This window comes from Dermochelys coriacea, chromosome 3, assembly GCF_009764565.3.
Source record: "Dermochelys coriacea isolate rDerCor1 chromosome 3, rDerCor1.pri.v4, whole genome shotgun sequence".
NCBI lineage: Eukaryota > Metazoa > Chordata > Testudines > Dermochelyidae > Dermochelys > Dermochelys coriacea.
In genome coordinates, this window is record NC_050070.1 from 17,753,300 (window position 1) to 17,771,524 (window position 18,225).

General features: G+C 42.9%; 1 long non-coding RNA gene across 1 annotated transcript in view; it reads right to left on the minus strand.

Moving 5' to 3' along the window:
- The window catches only part of LOC119852566, a 5,788-nt gene extending 1,038 nt beyond the window's left edge, over positions 1 to 4,750 (minus strand). Inside the window, exon 1 of the long non-coding RNA XR_005291728.2 lies at positions 3,977 to 4,750. This is a non-coding gene — a long non-coding RNA (uncharacterized LOC119852566). The remainder of the gene's footprint in view (positions 1 to 3,976) is intronic.
- Positions 4,751 to 18,225: the final 13,475 nt, after the last annotated feature.

An 18,225-nucleotide genomic window follows, 5' to 3' on the forward strand; every position in this document is an offset into this window, starting at 1 on the left:
AGTGAGTCTGAGACATCTACTATTTCACTCCTATCCCAAAATCAGCCCTTTGAACCATATGTGACACTTTATTGTGATGAGAAAAGGAGTACTTGTGGCACCTTAGAGACTAACAAATTTATTAGAGCATAAGCTTTCATGAGCTACAGCTCACTTCATCGGATGAGCTGTAGCTCACGAAAGCTTATACTCTAATAAATTTGTTAGTCTCTAAGGTGCCACAAGTACTCCTTTTCTTTTTGCGAATACAGACTAACACTGCTGCTACTCTGAAACCTTTATTGTGATGCCGCAACAATGTTAGCAGATGGTAACTAAGTATGTTGAGAAGATATTTTTCAGACACTTATGGTAGTGTTTTGTGGTTTGGATTGTTTTATTACTTCTAAACATAACAAATATTCACATGCAAAATTTGGAAACTTTTTCTAGTTGTTTTCAAATTAGAATGGAGCACAAAAATTTGTCTTGTAGCTCTCTTAGCCCATGTGCCTGCTGACGTGACCTTGAAAATGTGACCCATACAACTATGCCTGAACTAGCAGGGAATCTAAAACCATATTATATCCTTAAGAGGTGTGGACTACCATGTTCATCTCAATGAGGGATTAATTCAGGTGTGTAATGAGGATTCTTTAAATGTCAGCATTATTAACTGTTTTCCTGCTCCTCAAAGCACATAAGAAAGGAAAGGGGCAATCATATTATGAAGATCTGTACCACTTACTAATAGCAGCCTCAAATTTTGACACCATGAGTAGGTGGGCCTGGGAGATACCAGGGTTTTTTTTTCCCTCTTGGACCAGAAAGGTACTAAGCCCAGCAAGGCATCTGCATCATTTCAAGGGGGAGCCAAGCCCTAAAAATCCAGTAGGCCATCCAAGCAGTACAGCAGAGAGCCCACACCTGAGAATCCTAGCAAACCTCACAATATATTCAGATCCCACTGATCATGTGTGATCAAGATTTGGAACATCTACTACAAGAGTATTACCACCTTCCCCACCCTCAATTTGCCCCTTGCCTTCTACCCTGTCTTTTCTCTTCTGTAAGAGCCTTGGAAAGTTTGTTGGGGTACAGCAATGGCCACCACATTTGTGTGTCTCTACTATGTTAAATTAATAAGGATTTAGAATTAGTCAAGTTCCTTGCTTAATGTCAGGAAACTTACTAGACTTTCTCCTTCAAATAGGAAATGGTTCTTTGTTCACTTGCAAACAATACAGCAATTTAAAATACATTGTCGTTAACAAATCAGTTTTAGTGTTCATGGCATATATATAGTTAAAGTCTAAACACAATCCTATTACTACACTGTTATCAGTTTAAAAATTGACTATAAAGAAAATATGTAAGTGTGTGTTCCTGTGGGCTTTCATCTATTGTTGCATATAAAAACTGTGTGCAGGTGGAGATCTTAAGCATCTACCCAGCTAGATTAGGTATGGACTAAGGAGGATTGCAAGCTTCTCTATAAACAAGGTTCCAGGATTTCTACCTATAAAATTAAATACTTTAATCTAGTAAACAACATACTGCTCTTTCAGAAGAACACCTGCTGTGCAAAAAGGAATCAAAATGCACTAGTGAGCATTGATTCCTTGGACACCTCCAAAGTTATTTAACCAAAAAATCAGATGAATTATTCATCTAATCTATAACAAATGTGAGCAATTCATAACCTCAACACTGGGTGCATGTGAGAAGCGTGCTGCAGTCAGGTACTGTATCTTATACAAGTTGTCAATAGTACAGAGGTCCTAAGCCATGAAGTTCTGAGCCAGATCCAAACATCACAGTAGTTTGGGGATGTTATAAGGGAGGGTTGAGTGATGCAAGAAATACCCTTCTCGCTGGGGAAGGATGTTTCAGATCATTTACATGTCTTACACAACCAGTAGGAGTTGGTCCTGTGGCTAATCATATACCATATTAATTAGTTATATAAGTCATTGAATAATGTCACATTCACATATTTATGTTGTTTCTGAGTGACCTCAGTGTGCTTGGTGCTTTCAAACACAGAAGAAGTTCTAGTTTCCTCCACTTTAAGAGTTTACAATTTAACAACCTCCACCCTGCTAGGCATTGCATGGACAGATCCCTGAAGTCAATGGGGCTCTGTGCAGGCACTGGGATCTACCTGTATACAACATTTTGCAGGAGCAGCACCTTAAATCAGATACAGTCAATACAGTTCAGCCATTCTACAGCTATTAACAGTACAATTAGAGCATTATGGCAAAATAAAAATGAATAGCTCTGTATAAGTATATAGAGATTTGGAATAAATTGGAAATTTCAAAAGTATTAAATCCTTGGATTTATAGGATTGGTGATTAATTGTCCTGAATGCAGGAAATCATATGAATCCTTAATCCTCTTCTCAACTAAGATTGAATGTAACAAAGGTCCAAACATCTGAAACTTAACTTTATAAATTAGGAGATGCAGCCATGAGACCTTAAATATCAATAATGAAGACAATTTTAAAAGGACATTGTCTTGTTCCTTCTTTGACATCTTTTATAAAGTGTTTCAGCTTTTACACAGCCCAGCTGCCAATATACTGTATACAAATAGTATCTAAAATAAATGCAGCTATAGCAGTAACGGCTGCAGCTATTACACTAAAAAAACAAAGTTATTTGTCATTTAACTCATCACCTAGAACTGCAGCCCATGTGAAAAACAAAAGGCACTGTTATCCACAGGCTTAAAGAATGGGACTAGTCAGGACTCCCAGAGTCCATACCCAGTGCTGTCACTGATTCACTGTGTCTCATTGGATAAGTCACTTAACTTTTTTCTGCTTCAGTTTAACTAAAATGGGATAATTCCCCATCACATGGGTTTAGTTAGGCTTATTAAATGGTTGCGACACGCTAAAGAAGTGCAAAGTATTATTATTGAACACATTTCCCCCCATAAACATTCTTTTGAAAAATGAATACCTTCTAGCCCCTCCCTCATGTGAATAAAAAAACAAGACAGAAAACTTATTTGAGACATCATGCTTCACACATACTCTGGAATTCACTTTCTCTATTGGTTTGATCCAGCCTGTAGTGGTTATCCTTCAGGGCATGTTTCAAATCCTGTTCTAGCAGGAGTTTCCTTGAGTTAGTAGATCTGAATTTAAATTTACATTATGTGGGTTTTTTTAAATCCTTTTGTCATCTCTATCATAGATATTTCTAATATGTCCCCCAATACAGGCAGCCGGAGTTGATACTGTGACAGTGAGTTGTGTTTTATGTTCAACATACATGTGCCTAGAAGTGGTGACATGTAGACAAGAAAATAAGTAAAGTATTGAGATTACTGTAATTTCACTAAATCTTCAAGACAGATGTGTTGTTGCTGTTGGGGACAATCCTGTTTATGTCAAGAAATGCACAGAAGATGGGTGCCAGAATCTCGTTGAAATTTTATTTAAAAGTAATCTCCAGTTATTTCATATATGTATATGGGGGTGAAGGGTTATTGCATTTTCTTTTATCTAAGATTTCTGAAGGCTTCTTATGAATATGAAGTCCTAGGAGAATGTGTACTCAGCTGGTGCCTTTGAAAAAGATAGCCTGAGCATTAAATGAATTTTTCAGCCTCAAATCACAGTTAATATTCTGTTTCCCAAAAATGTTTTCAAAATAAGTGAAAAATTCATAAGCCAGATAATAATGCAAACTTCCATATATCCATTGTATCTCACAATATTGCAACCGTTAAAGAACAATAGTTGGATTTAAAATTTCTGAACAGAACAAAATTCATCTAAAACTAAGGCTTATTGAAATGCAAAGATACAGCTAAAGCTGTTGTTAAATGGATTATAGTTCACTCACAGAAAGGAACTAGCCTTAGATAACAGATTTCCTCTTAACTTCCTAGGAGCTTTTCCAATCTTAAGGAAATGAATCTTAGGAAATACCTTTCAAGAAGGGTTCAATTAGAGTAGTACAACTACTGTACTCACGCTGTAGCTTCAAGTGCAGATATTGCTGTGTTAGCCATAGACCAATATAATCTTCAGCCATGGGTAGTTAATATTCAAGATGAAGATTCTTTTATTAAAAATTATCCTTCTGCCAGAGCCATTATCCATGCCCCTCACAGGCACTTCAACGAAGGACACTTTCTTCCAACACTAGGATATATTTTCTGTAAATGAAATTCAAATAATACCCAGCAGCAGCTCTGACCACAGATAAGACTCTGGACAGAGCACAAGATGTTTTCTTTTCAAACCTTAAAAGGGAAAAGTACCTTCCTGCTATAGGTCCAAATTCAGCAAAATACTTAAGCTTGTGGAGAGTCCAACTGAAGTCAATGAGACTACTCACATGCTTAAAGTGAGGCACATACTTAAGCACCTTGCTGAATCAGGGCCCAATTCTTGATACTGCAGTGGTTGCCTAGAAGTAGCTTTCTGCATTGTTCAGTCTGAGGCTTGGTTTTTCACTTGTGTGGCTCACAATGTGTGGCGAGTTGGCAGCATGGGAGTTCTGCAAAAGCAGTGGCTTCAGTCATGGGGGATGCGTATACCGTTTTTGCAGGGGTCAGCAGCGCCCATTGTGCTCAGTTAAGGAGCAGTGTTGAGAGGCTCCCATGGGAACCACATCCAGGTTGGCTGGAGAAGCGTTAACTACAATATGAAGCCTCGAGTGCAAATATCAAGGGCTCAGGCACAAGCTTCCAATATCTATCTCCTACATTTTACATTGTTTCCCTGGCAACTCCCCAAATGTTCCTCTTTATTCCCTCTTATGCGCCCCCCCACCCCCACCCCTCAAGATCATACATTGTACCAATCAGCTGGTTGACTGGCTGAAAAACATAGAAATTGCTCCCTTTGTTATAGACCTCAGCACATTATGTGGCCATTAAGCCACCTTACTGCCCCACAGTCCATGGTGTTATATTTCATCACATACTAAGTGTCATGTCCTTATGGGCCCTCTGTGTGAGAGCACCATAATGCTAACCATAGTGATGGGATCAGCTGTTTCTGCTACGCCATATGTCCGCTACAGGGCTGGAAATGGGTTAATAACAGTGCTGCTATTTATTATAACTGTTTATTTATTTATATTGCACTTTAAAGAGGGCATCTGGAAGTCTGAGTCCCAGAGACAGAAAGGTTGTTTTTGTTTTTGTAAGAAACAACTTTTAAACAAACAAACAAAACAAAAAGATGAGACTGGAGCAGAAAATTCAAATCCCTGCCTTTTTACATAATGGGCTTGTACAAGGCTCTCTGCTGCAGGCCTCCAGTCAAACCCTTTCCTGTCTTCCTTTGTGCCCTCAGTGCTGGCTCACTCTCCATCCACAGGTCTGCTGTTTGCTTGGCACCCTGATTCCCTTTCCTGTCACCTGCTTTTCCACCTCTTTTTTAAAAATAAAGGCCACAACACTCGCATCACCCAGTTGAGAACTGCAATGCCCCCCACGAGCCTGCCTCCATGGGAGCCGATATGCTGTTGTACCAGCCTTAGGAGTGTGCTGGGTCTGCTAAGCAGGGACTATAACTCCCATCAGCCTCCCCTCCTGGCCAGGTAAGGGGAAAGGTCCTGCACCAGTAAGTAGCTGGGTGCTGTTTTGAAAGCAGCAGTCGTATAGCTAGCAAGGAGCAACAGCGAAACTGGATGCAGAGGCTGCATGGTAAGTCAGGAGCTGCAGGGAAGCTGAAAACAGAAAAGATTCCCCGGGAACCGTATGCACAGCCGCATGTGGAACAGGGAGTGAGTACCAGCTGGTGCAGGTGTCTGTGGGACTAATGGAGGAGCAGCAGTGGCCTGGCTGGGAGCCAGGGGTGACACATGACTCCTACATTTGGGGTGGCTAAGCCTGAGCACCAGGGGGGCCACCCGTGCCCAGACCATGGCTCCGTCCCCTGCTCCGTCCTGAGGCCCACCCCCCGCAGCCTCCTCCCCCCGAGGCCCCAGCCATGCTACGCCCCCCAGCCCCACGCCCACCGCCCTCCCCCACCCACCACTCACACCTCTTCGCCCCCTCCCCAGAGGCTCCTCTGTCCACTACTTGTGCCTCTTCTCCCCCTCCCTCGAAGAGCCCCCCCACCTGCCGCCCACACCTCTCTGCCCTCTCCCACAAGGAGCCCCCGGCCACTCGAACCTCTCTCCACCCCCTCCCCCAAGGAGGCCCCCCGCCAGGGGGTGAAGAGGCATGAGCAGCAGGTGGGGTGGGGATGCAGGGGAGGGGGTGAAGAGGCGCGACAGGTGGGTGGGGCAAAGAGACAGAAGTACGTGCAGCGGGCAGGGCGGGGCTTGGGGGAAGAAGCAGACCGGGGGTGGGAAGAGGAGTCGCATGAGCCCCCAAAGGCAAGAGCCAGGAAGGGGGGGGAGCACACATGGTAGACCTCAGGTAACAGTAAGCAAAGGAATATTATTTTCTCACCTGACTCTGGCCCATGGGTCTTTCTGCCCCCTCCCCCGAGGGGTCCCGGGGGAAGAGCAGGACACTGGAGTGGGGCCTTGGGGTGGAGTGTGGGCGGGGGCCTGGCCCTGGCACCCTTTTGGTAGCTCTCCAAAGGCAGCAGATCCTGTTTGGAGCGCCTTAGCCGCCCCATGCCTATTATACCTGCTGCCCATGCAGTGAGCTAGTGCAGAGCGGCCGCAAGGAGAAACACTAACTGAGCCTGGCTTAGAATTGAGGGATTGGCAACTGGTTAAAATATAGTAAACAAAGGGTAGGAATAATTGGTCAGTTTTCAGAATGGAGAGAGGTAAATAGTGGTGTCCCCCAGGGTCTGTACTGGGACCAGTCCTGTTCAACATATGCATAAATGATCTTGAAAAAGGGGTAAACAGTGAGGTGGCAAAATTCGCAGCTGACACAAAACTACTCAAGATAGTTAAGTCCCAAGCAGACTGTGCAGAGTTACAAAAGGATCTCACAAAACTGGGTGACTGGGCAACAAAATGGCAGATGAAATTCAATGTTGATAAATGCAAAGCAATGCACATTAGAAAACATAATCCCAACTATACATATAAAATGATGGGGGGGGTCTAAATTAACTGTTACCACTCAAGAAAGAGTCACTGTGGATAGTTCTCTGAAAGCATCCACTCCATGTGCAGCGGCATTCAAAAGAGCAAACAGAATGTTGGGAATCATTACAAGAGGGATAGATAATAAGACAGAAAATATCATGTTGCCTCTCTATAAATCCATGGCATGTCCACACCTTGAACACTGCGGGCCGATGGGGCTCCCCCCATCTCAAAAAAGAGATACTGGAATTGGAAAAGGCTCGGAAATGGGACAACAATGGAACGCCTTCGGTATGAGGAGAGATAAATAAGACTGGGACTGTTCAGCTTGGAAAAGGGACGACTAAGGGGGGAGATGAGAGAGGTCTATAAAATCATGGCTGGCGTGTGAAGAAAGTAGATAAGGGTGTGTTATTTACTCCTTCTCAGACCACAAGAACTAGGGGGTCACCACATGAAATTAATAGGCAGCAGGTTTAAAACAAACAAAAGGAAGTATTTCTTCACACAAAACAGTCAACCTGTGGAACTCTTTGCCAGAGGATGCTGTAAAGGCCAAGACTATAACAGGGTTAAAAAAAGAACTAGATAAATTCATGGAGGATAGATCCATCAATGGCTATTTGCCAGGATGGGCAGGAATGGTGTCCCTAGCCTCTGTTTGCCAGAAGGTGGTAATGGGCAACAGGGGATGGATCACTTGATGATTACCTGTTCTGTTCATCCCTCTGGGGCACCTGACATTGGCTACTGAAATGAAACTTATGATACTTGCAAGCTTCTATTTGCTTGAATAGAAACTGGTCTACAGAGGGCATCCCAGGCAGTAGGCCTGAAGAGCCCTGACTCTTGATTGGACTGTCCCAGGGCCCAAACATTTACCTCAGTGCTCACATGAACTGTAACACTTTAAGTCTCTATACATAGGACATCTGCAAACTCCCTTTCCTGCCAGCCCAAGTTAAATACCCTTTCACGTAGCCATGTGTCTGAGTGGTTATTGGGACCTACCAGGGCTAGTGCCTACACGGCCTAGCTCCTGAAGCACTTACACTGCTTGCCTCCGAGTTGCAGTACACATGGCACACTACTGGCACCGCAGGGTTTAGTGTACTCCATTACTGAGCAGCCCCAACAGTTACATGCGGAATGGGTGAAGACCTTTATCCTTCCCACTAGAGCTCCTGTTCCTTCAAAGACTTAAGCTTTAACTCCTGGTCAGACTCCTAATCAAACCAGCACCACTTTCCATAAGCTGGATGGGTAGAGGAGGGAGGCACACAGGCAAAGAGCCAGCCCTACTGAACAGTATGATTTCCTCCTCTTGCTAGTGATTCATTGAAGACTCTGCCTCAGTAAGAATAAAGGGCAGAGAGGCAATGAATTCATCCTGGAAGCTGCAAGCCTTTGACAATAGGAATGATGGCACTGAACTTCATTTGTGATGGATCCCCGTAAACACTGGCAGAACAACTGTTCCGAAAGAACTGGCAGACACAGCAGCTGACAGCCATCTTAGTTTATTGCTGCAAAGAAGAGTACTGCTGCCAGCTGTTGTGCAAACTTGTGTACTGCCATTACGTAGACCAGCCACACTTCAGAGAAAAGCCAATTCAAATGCTAGGCTAATGTGTCGGGCAGAAGATTCTGCACAAATGGCAACTTGTGCTGAATTGTAACATGGCAATTTTGGCAAACGGACAGTGGCCCATGTGGAACTGGAATGAGAACAATGAGACATCTTTCCTTTTAGGCCCAGGGTCAAGTTTCAGCTGACATTTTTAAGAGACAAAAGCCCTGACTTGGCTGTTTTCAGATTCAGTCTTTATTTAAAAAGAAAAGGAGTACTTGTGGCACCTTAGAGACTAACAAATTTTAAATTTGTTAGTCTCTAAGGTGCCACAAGTACTCCTTTTCTTTTTGCGAATACAGACTAACACGGCTGCTACTCTGAAACCAGTCTTTATTTAGTCTTTCTATACATTGACCCAAAGCATGATGCAATGCCCATAATACTAGTGATGTTAAAGCTTGTTGAAATGTTACTGGGTCAGACAGGGACAGAGTGAAAGGCAGAAGGCTGATACAGCAGTTGCAATGTTTATACTTGTTATTAACCATTCACTTTCCCCACCCTCTAAGTTAGCAGTATCAGGTGCTCCTTAGAAGCCAACAGCCCCAGAAGGAGAGGAGTGTAGCTGTGACAGGGGAGACTGTTCTGTTGTTGGTGTTTGTTAAAGTACTCACTCAGGCTGGATTTTTCAGTCACTGTGAGCAATGTGTATGACTAGGTGCCTGTCATCTCAGGGACAAAGGTGGAACTAAAATGAACACTAAGACTGGGATTCGTAAAGAGGCATAAGGGAACTGGGTGCCTAATGCTCTTGGGCCCCTCCGGAAGTCCCAGTTAGAGTGCTTAGCACCTTATCCCACTTTGCATTTAAAATCTCCAGAAAGTCATGTATCTCCCATCTTATGACTGGTTCCTACATGTGCAGTGCTGGAGCCATATGTTTAGTTCTTCACTCAGTTGGGCAGTTTGGTTTTAAAAAATAATTTTTCAGCTTTCCCTGTACCCTTGCCTCCCACACAAACTGGCAAACAGCTAGTGTCCCGGGGACAAAAATGTACAGACAGGCAGCGCCTTTGGCAGTAGCAGCGGGGCTGTTCTGTGAAGCATTTGGCTGAGTTTGAGATCACACACTCTTTAATGTAAGTTTCTGAGATGCCAGGGTTCCCTTGTTTGCTGGTTCTGATTCAAGTTATGTTCATCTTGAACACAACCCTGCAGCAGAAGAGGCCACTGCTTCACTGCAATGCTTCCATCCATAACAGCAGCACACATGCCTGTTGTACAAATCACTTGACAGCTCTAGAAGTGAGGTTTCAGTTTAAGTGACTGCTTTTGCTGCTCTGCTCAGTTCATTTTATTATGTCACTTAATCCAGATTTTTATTTGCAGTGATTTATTTTCACAAACCCCATGACCCCTGCACAATTATTCCAGAACAAGAAAAAACAGATGTGCAAATGTCCTATTGAGTCACATAATCCAAATGTACAACACAGGATTGTTGCTATTGGATAGTTTATGCAAATTTTCTCCAGTCTAGTTTTCAATGTGCCAAGCAAATCTCTTATGACAGGAATTGCCCAACCTGAGGTCCATCTAGTTCGGTTTTCTGTCTCTGACAGTGGCCAGTACTAAATGCTTCAGAGGAAGATGCAGGTAACCTCCCATTAGGCAGAGCTGGGATAATCTATCGTCCACATTACAGCTCAGAATTCCCAATAATTCGAGAATGGTTTAATGGCTGAAGCATAAGGATTAGTATCTCTTCCAAAATTTCAGGTTTCAGAGTATCCGATGCATCCGATGAAGTGAGCTGTAACTCACGAAAGCTTATGCTCTAATAAATTTGTTAGTCTCTAAGGTGCCACAAGTACTCCTTTTCTTCTTCCAAAATTTGTAAGTATTAACTAGCATAACTCTGGCTATTCTTGTTCTCTACCTAGAGGTCCAGGTTCTTTTTGAATCTTGCTAAGGTTTTGGCCTAGATGACATACTGGTACAGTTTAGTTACGTGCTGTGGGACACTTTCCTTGTGTCAGTTTTGAATTTGTCACTTTTTAATGTAATTGAATGTGGCCTTCTACTTACATTATGAAGCTGGGAGAACAGAGAACTGCCCTTGGGAGAGTATTCCACAGCTGAATAAATCTAGCATCCGGTAACTTTTCTGGATAGACTTAATTTTCACATCTTCTATTTCATCCTATGACTCCTTGGTTTAGAAAGGCCACTTTTATTTCGCTAAATAATTCCTCTTCTTCCTGGGTCTTTAGATCAAATATTTAAAATACTTCAAATATGTTATATGGTTATGTTCCCTCCAAGTCAAATGATACATGTATAACTCTTTTTAATCGGTCCTAATAAATCCATCCACCCCTCTCCCTCCGGCCCCATAAATAGAGAATGACGATAAAGTGAATTGCTGAAAGGCTTTAGGATTAAGTGTTAATCTTATTGCCTCATCAAAAGTATGTTAAAAAGAAATGAGAAATAGTACTCCTTACCAGCAGCCACGTTTAATTTTTCATCTGTAATTTCTAGGCAGACTGAAAATAGTAGCCTCTTTCCAATGGCTGTTGTATGAATCACTAATGAAGGCTCCAGAAATCATTGCTTTGTTGTTCTCACTATTATTATGCTGCTTAATCCAGATTTTTATTTGCAGTGTTATGTGACCAGTGAAACCTCAATGCTGCTACGGGGCTCTCAAAGGGTAACAAACAATTTTAAAGGGACACTTCCTCTCCTTAACAGTCACGGTTTGAAAAGAAATTTGTCAGCTGCATTGCAGACACTTTAGAGTATTTAAAAATGAGCTTTTTAACAACTGATCTGATTTATTTTTAAACACGTGTTTACTCTTTGCCTTTTTCTCAGCTTGGACAGTGAAAAGGAGACCTGAAGAAGAGCTCTGTGAAGCTTAAAAGCTAGTTTCTCTCACCAAAAGAAGTTGGTCCAATAAAGGATATTACCTTACCACCCAACCTTGTCTCTCTAATATCCTGAAGCCAACACAGCTATAACAGTGCAAACAACAACAAAAACCCTAGTTAGTTTCACTTCCTGGTTCTCTTGCACTAGCACAATACAGCTAATAGAACTTAGAGTTGAACACAGGATTGCAAATAGAGCTGGATGAAAAATAGGGGAAGGAAATGGGACAAAATTTTTGAAATTTTCAAGTAATTTTTTTCTGCAGTGTTCAAAAAGGAATAATTTTTTATTCTAAAATTTTCAGTTTTTATATTTTTCATTTTACTTTCCATCCAAATCCATCCCCCTTTTTTTCTTTCCTCCCCTATTTGCATTAAAAAAAGGGAAAGGAGAAAAAAAACGATACAAACCAAAAAAAATCCCAAAACAATCAAACCAACCTACGGCAATTTTTTGCTTTCAAATTTGATTGGAAAAAAAGTGGATGGGTGGGGGGAGGTTTGAATACCAAACCAAGAAAATGAAAAATGTTCATGAACATTTCTGATTGAGAAAAAAAGGCCATTTTTAAAATTTGAAAAAAATTGGCCAGCTCCAGCTGGTGGGAGGATGGGGGTAATGAAATAATGTTTGTTTATATATAAAAAATAGTTTCCAGTGGATTTTTTTTAATCCTAAAAATATTTGTACTGATTTTAGATGTTTTTAAACCGTTTTCCTTTAAACCAAACTTTGAACTGACAGTGTCCCCTTTACATGGGCAAAATCAATTCAGGGATTCTTCAGCTCCTGCATTCTATAGAATACTTTAAGATGAATCCTCATATGAATCCACCTGCCTTCCCTGACAAGTTTGATTCTCAACACATTTAATTCTATGAATCAACAGGAAGGGCTTTGGAGGATTAGAGACTATAGCATGAGTGCTGCTGGTCTAGCTAAGACAATGTTTACGACATGGCTAGTCTATTTTCTAGCCATGTCTGGGTAGAAACAGATTGGCCAATGCTTACCATCCAGTTGCTTGCTAAAGTAACTCCTTGTGTGGTAAGAGTCCAACACAAAATAAATGGCTTCTCGCAGCCCAATTTCAAAGAGAACAAATAAAAAATTTAAAGCTTCCTACAGCCAGAATCCTCAAGTAACAATAAGAGGTGGTGCAGTAAGCGAGGGAGTGATGGCTCAGGGAATTAGATAATGGGCTAGCCTACCTTTTGCCTCTAAGTTATGGATTCGAATCCAGCCCAGGTTGGTAGTGACAGCATTATCATCCAATGGCTGTTCAATGGCCTACACAAAATCAGTCAACTTACTAGGGAACTGGTGGGTCTACTTCACAAAACTTCCATCTCCTTAGTACCTTTCTCACTCCTAGTTCCACCCACCCCCTAAAAGAACAAGCCTCCAACCTTCCACACCCACTCTATGGTATCAGCAACCTAACAGTCCTGCTCTGCCCTGAAGCTCTTCTTATATGAGCCTGCCAGGCTGTGATTTGCTGCTCCTCTCGGCCCCTTTCTAATTAGCTGCCTCTGTCGCAGCCCAGTTGCTAGTTTTACCCTGGCCTGACTTTTAATGTTCCTTGCCTGAGGGACAGGGTTGAGAACCTGCAACAGGCTGGAGTTGGGTCATGTATGGAGTAAAGGGAAAGGATGGAGGGCTCTGGCATGGGGAAAGGAAATTGGGTCAAAACATTAATATTTGCCTACTTCTGACTTGTTTTGGTTCATTTGATCCTGTTACAAACTGTTTTAGCTCTATGTTTGATGTATGTATGTAAATACAAGTTACCGTTCTCTTCACTTGTGCGTGCACCTTGTTTTATGAATATGATCAACAGGATACATCCCACAGGCTTGGGATGGGGTATCAGAATTCACAATACATGGCTGACATCTTAAAAGGCTGGTGCGATGGAAATGCAATCAATTTCCTCTCTTCCACAACCCCTTTCTCCAGCCCTGGCCAATGAATGTGCTAATATGTCTTTAAAATAAATAAATAAATAAATAAATAAAGCATTCGTGACAATGAAGTGAGCTGTGAAATAACTGTCACTGTCCAAAGTGCCAGAATGAAAAACGGAAAATAAATTAACTGAAACTTCTTTATGGCTTTAATGATTTAAGTGACAATACAGACAAGGGAAACAAAACTAAATTGCCACTGAAGATCAGTGCAGTGCTTTCACTACCCCTCCTCCCCTATCCCCAGCAAACAGCCGCCACTGGAAACCATGAGAGTATTCATGCCCCCAGAGTAATGGTGCATGGCACCTCATAAGTGCTGAGAGCAACAGTGTCAGAAAACACTGAGGAAGGAATGCTTCCCCAAACCTTACAGAACTTTAAAAAAATTACTTTAACAATGTTTAAGGGTGCCTGTGAGAGGTTTCACTCACCACTTTGGTACCTCCTGCCGGTTGTCATGGGAATTAGCTCTGCTTGCCAGGGCACCCTCCTCTGGTGATGCCCTGCTATGTCACTTTTGTTCCAGGACCTGCCCCACTCCCAAGACTGAAGCATCCTCTTCAGTGACACTGCCCTCCAGCTGTGCCATACTCTATGTTCCCTCCTTCCAGGGGACCTGCAATCTCTGTCCAGCCACTCCCTCAGTGGCAACTGCAGTCCATTGTCCTGGGCCTGCTTCCCATGTGGCTCCAGCACCCTCTTCTGCCCTTAACTCAGGGCCTCAGCCTGCAGGGCCTAGCAATCAGCCAGGAGCTCTCTCTAGCTCCCCCGGTCCCTGCTTGCAGCACTGCTCTGTTCTAAGTGCTGGCGCTCCTTCCTCCTGCTAGGAACCTGGTATTCTCCCCAGAGCTCCAGTCAGCTACTGAACTCTGCTCTGCCCTTCAACCCTTCTTATATGAGCCTGCCAGGCTATGATTGGCTGCTCCTCTCCACTCCTTTCTAATTGGCTGCCTCCGGCGCAGCCTCCCTAGGGCTGCTTTTAACCCCTTTTCTGCAGGTGACGGGCAGCCACCCCATCATAGCACCCCATAAAACAACTCAAACTACAGTAGTTAACATATAAACAAAAACATTGCACAAGGATGCCCTCAAAGTGCATTAAAACTTTCCTCAGCACAACACCATGGCCAAAGGTGTTAACCTTGAGGGCCCTCCCCGATTGTCTGCTTTTCAATCAGTACATTAATGTTGGCTACAGGGGATTGAAACCCACCAAGGTGTCTCACAACTGAAGTATGTGGCAATGCTCTATTGAGCTTTTCCAACAGCACCATCACATCACTGTAGTGTCCTTTGGCACAGTCCCCAATTACTTTCCATCTCCCTCTTGTTCCATGATGTACTAACACACAGCATCACAAATTTCCCTGCGTTGTGTGCACATGGGTGGGATCTGGTTGCCTGTACACACTTTGAGAAACAGATCTGCCCTGTGACCACTCAGAGTGGGAGTATTCTCCTTTAACCTCACATATATTCTGCAAGGCACAGCATACCAAAATAATCCAAACTCTATTGGACACATTGGCATCCAGACAGGTCCAGAGGCATTACCAGTGGGCTTTCAGCCGTCCAAAGTTGCACTTGACCACCTTTCTGGAGCTGCTAAATCTGTAGTTAACTTCCCTTTTTCTTGAGTCAGCGATGTCGGGGTACAGCTTCATGAGCTACAGTAGAAGTAAAAAGAAAAGGAGTACTTGTGGCACCTTAGAGACTAGTCTCTAAGGTGCCACAAGTACTCCTTTTCTTTTTGCAAATACAGACTAACACGGCTGCTACTCTGAAACCTGTTAGTAGAAGTAAGTATGTGGAGTCCCCAAAAATAAATGTCAGCACAGAAACATCATACATAATCACACCCTTTCGGGGGAATAAAGTCCTTGTTCTCCCCAGCAGTACAACCCCAACCACCTGAGCACCATGGCATCATGGACCTTTCCGGTGTCCCCAACATTCATGTTCATCAACCTACTCCTCTAAGCCTTAGAGAACCTGTGAATAGTTACTTTTTCAGTTCACGTATTCCCTGGCCCCTTTCTTTGGGCAAAGTATAGGAATGTGTATTTTGTAAATGGCCCCACAAAATACAGAAACCGCGTCCTCTGAAATCCCACAATAATTTCAGGGACTTGGGTTATGGTAAGCATGCACGGATATATCACAGTATTGATAGCCTGGCAAATCTGTACAACCACTGCTCCAACAGTTGACTTCCCAACTCCAAACTGCTTTGCAAGTGACCAATAGCTGTTAGGTATTGCCAGTTTCCAAAGGACGATAGCCACCCAATTCTGCACTGCTACGGATTTCAGAAAACGAGTTGTCTGGTGCTGGAGTGTTGGTGCAAACTCCTCACACAACTCGATGAAGGTCTGCTTCCTCATTTTGAAGTTCTGCAGCCACTAGTCATCAGCCCATGTTTCCAAGCTAATTGTGGTACCACCACACCCATGCTGGTTTTCTGGGACCAGAACTACGCAGTCCATCCATGGACATACCATTGGAAACCCAGCACTAAACACACATGCTTCTTGGGACCACAGTGGATTTTCATTCCCCCTCTGGATCAGCTGTCTTCACTATCTCAAATTTTTCTGGACTAGTTCCGTCCTGTATCCGATACTGTATTGCATGAACATCTGTCCAGTGAGCAGTAGCAGAACCACATCATCGTACACTTGCTCCACATCTCCAGCGCTGTTTGGTAGAAGGGAGAGATGACCAGAACCTGCTATCACCAAATGTATGAAGGTGATGTACAGTACCAGCAACACGCAACAAGGTGGTTCCCACTGTGTCTCCTGTGACTCACTGGACTCAGGGATACTGTCCCTGAAAAGGTAGCACTATTGTCACATACTGAAAAGGGGTAGCGTGGACACGGGTTATGCCTATGCACCATATGTACCTGTGCCCAACTCAGCATATGAGGATATTTAGTGTGGGTATGGGGTTCATGTGCTAGCAGTACATGGACAAATACCCAGGGTAGCACGCAAGTGCAGACATAGCCTTTTTGTCTACCTCATTCATCTCTTGGCCATACGTATTTAATATGGTATCTAAATAGGCAACAGGTGATGCAAATAGCATGTGTCTTACAAACTGGATTTAATGCAAGATGATTTATGGACTTATACGTGAATCAATATAAAAGTTCTCCATTTATATATTATGAACATGTAATATACCTATAAAAAGAATAGGAGTACTTGTGGCACCTTAGAGATTAACAAATTTATTTGAGCATAAGCTTTCGTGGGCTACAGCCCACTTCATCGGATGCATAGAATGGAACATATAGTAAGAAGATGTATATATACATACAGAGAACATGAAAAAGTGGAGTAAGAGGCTAATTAATTAAGATGAGCTATTATCAGCAGGAGAAAAAAACTTTTGTAGTGATAATAAGATGGCCATTTAGACAATTGACAAGAAGGTGTGAGGATACTTAATATGGGGAAATAGATTCAATATGTGTAATGACCCAGTCTCTATTCAAACCCAAGTTAATGGAATCTAGTTTGCATATTAATTCAAGCTCAGCAGTTTCTCATTGGGGTCTGTTTTTGAAGCTTTTCTGTTGCAAAATTGCCACCTTTAAATCTGTTACTGAGTAGCCAGAGAGGCTGAAGTGTTCTCCTACCAGTTTTTGAATGTTATGATTCCTGTCAGATTTGTAAAAAGAAAAGGAGTACTTGTGGCACCTTAGCGACTAACAAATTTATTTGAGCATAAGCTTTCGTGAGCTACAGCTCACTTCATCGGATGCATTCGATGAAGTGAGCTGTAGCTCATGAAAGCTTATGCTCAAATAAATTTGTTAGTCTCTAAGGTGCCACAAGTACTCCTTTTCTTTTTGCGAATACAGACTAACGCGGCTTCTACTCTGAAACCTGTCAGATTTGTGTCCATTTATTCTTTTGCATAGAGACTTTCTGGTTTGGCCAATGTACTTGGCAGAGGGGCATTGCTGGCACATGATGGCATATATCACATTGGTAGATGTGCAGGTGAATGAGCCCCTGATGGCGTGGCTAATGTGATTAGGTCCTATGATGGTGTCACTTGAATAAATGTGTGGACAGAGTTGGCATTGGGCTTTGTTGCAAGGATAGGTTCCTGGGTTAGTGTTTTTGTTATGTGGTGTGTGGTTGCTGGAGAGTATTTGCTTCAGGTTGGGGGGCCGTCTGTTAGCGAGGACTGGTCTGTCTCCCAAGATCTGTGAGAGTGAGGGATCATTTTTCAGGATAGGTTGTAGATCTTTGATGATGCGCTGGAGAGGTTTTAGTTGGGGGGCTGAAGGTGACAGCTCGTGGCGTTCTGTTATTTTCTTTGTTGGGCCTGTCCTGTAGTAGGTAACTTCTGGGTACTCTTCTGGCTCTGTCAATCTGTTTTTTCACTTCAGCAGGTGGGTATTGTAGTTTTAAGAACACTTGATAGAGATCTTGTAGGTGTTTGTCTCTGTCTGAGGGATTGGAGCAAATGCAGTGTATCTTACAGCTTGGCTGTAGACAATGGATAGTGTGGTGTGTCCTGGATGGAAGCTGGAGGCATGTAGGTAAGTATAGCTGTCAGTAGGTTTCCGGTATAGGGTGGTTATGTGACCATTGCTTATTAGCACAGTAGTGTCCAGGAAATGGACCGCTTGTGTGGATTGGTCTAGGCTGAGGTTGATGGTGGGATGGAAATTGTTGAAATCATGGTGGAATTCCTCAAGGGCTTCTTT